This window comes from Pinus tabuliformis, chromosome 2_2, assembly GCF_031772625.1.
Source record: "Pinus tabuliformis cultivar Carrire ecotype Pingquan chromosome 2_2, CPIR1, whole genome shotgun sequence".
Taxonomy (NCBI): domain Eukaryota; kingdom Viridiplantae; phylum Streptophyta; class Pinopsida; order Pinales; family Pinaceae; genus Pinus; species Pinus tabuliformis.
This window is the reverse complement of record NC_142300.1, coordinates 938524411-938526052: the sequence shown is the minus strand read 5'-3', so window position 1 is coordinate 938526052 and position 1642 is coordinate 938524411. Positions and strand designations below refer to the sequence as shown.

The window sequence follows — 1642 nt, the reverse complement described above, 5'->3', positions numbered from 1 at the left end:
GATCCTTGGATACCACCAAAATAAATCCCACTCCATGGATTTGGACCTGTTTGTTGAGGCTGTGTGACATAACCATAACCACCATTGTATCCTTGTCCACCACCATAATATGCCCCGTTCCATTGATTTGGATCTGGTTGCTGTGTTTGAAAAGACCCTGCACGCTGCACTTGTTTATTTCTTTTCCAAGAAAGCCGAATTGGTCTCTGACCAAGAACTGTACCATGTAACATTTGCAATGCTAATTGTGCAGATGCCCTGTTGCTGCTTTAACTGAAACTAATTTACTGTGGATGCTGCTGATAGTTTGCATTTGGAGCGATATTAATGAACATATTTGCGTCTTGAGGTTGCGTTGCATAAGCATAACCAGCATTATATGGTTGTGTGGCATAACTATAATCAACATTGGATCCTTGGATACCACCATAATAAATCCCACTCCATGGATTTGGATTTGTTTGTTGAGGCTGTGTGACATAACCATAACCAACATTGTATCCTTGTCCATCACCATAATATGCCCCATTCCAATGACTTGGATTTGGTTGCTGTGTTTGAAAAGGCCCTGCATGCTGCACTTGTTTGTTTCTTCCCCAAGAAAGCCTAATTGGTCTCTGACCAAGAACTGTACCATGTAACATTTGCAATGCTAACTCTGCAGATTCCCTGTTGCTAAACTGGACAAATCCACACCGCTTGCCGAAAGGTATATTTGCATGCACAAGCTCACCACACTGGCCAAATGTCTCCATCAGCATTTCCACTGTCACATTGGGATCTAAGCCACCAACAAACAGAGTAGTATTGTTTGGATCATTCTCTGGGTCCAACTCGACCACTTGAGGAGGATAGGGTTGCTGCACTTGTTTGTTTCTTCCCCAAGAAATCCTAATTGGTCTCTGACCAAGAACTGTACCATGTAACATTTGCAATGCTAACTCTGCAGATGCCCTGTTGCTAAACTGGACAAATCCACACCGCTTGACGAAAGGTTTCTTTGCATGCACAAGCTCACCATACTGGCCAAATGTCTCCATCAGCATTTCCACTGTCACATTGGGATCTAAGCCACCAACAAACAGACTAGTATTGTTTGGATCATTCTCCGGGTCCAACTCGACCACTTGAGGAGGATAGGGTTGCTGATAAACAATAGTTTGCTTTGTTATGGCAGGAGCTATTCGCATAGGTCTGGAGGAAAAACATATTCCATTCATTTCTGTTATAGCCCTAGCCTGCTCATTCCCATCCCCAAATGTTACAAACCCATATCCTTTTGAACGGCCTGTAACCCTATCAGTAATGACCTTTGCTTCTTTTATAGATGGGTATCTGGCTCTGAAGGTCTCTCGCAGCAGCTCATTTGTGTCATCGGATGCCAAATCTCCCACTAATATAGTAAAATATTCAGAACGATTTTCTCCACCGGTATTCGTTGCCCAATTTAGCCTGTAAAATTGTTCAGCCCTGGGCATCTCTACACCATTGTAATTTTGGAGAACCATCTGGGCTGTTGCATTGGTTGCAAAATCCAAGAAGCCATAACCCTCTGAATTTCCAGTCTGCTTATTGCGTATGATCTCAAGGAAAGAAGGTCTTGGGTAGAAGCAAAACATTCGTGCAGATAATTCTCATCCAT

The 1642-nt window shown here is 43.0% G+C and overlaps 1 pseudogene; it reads right to left on the bottom strand.

Annotated features, from left to right (window-relative positions):
- Positions 1-284: 284 nt before the first annotated feature.
- Positions 285-1642, bottom strand: LOC149196257 (polyadenylate-binding protein RBP45A pseudogene; annotated as a pseudogene).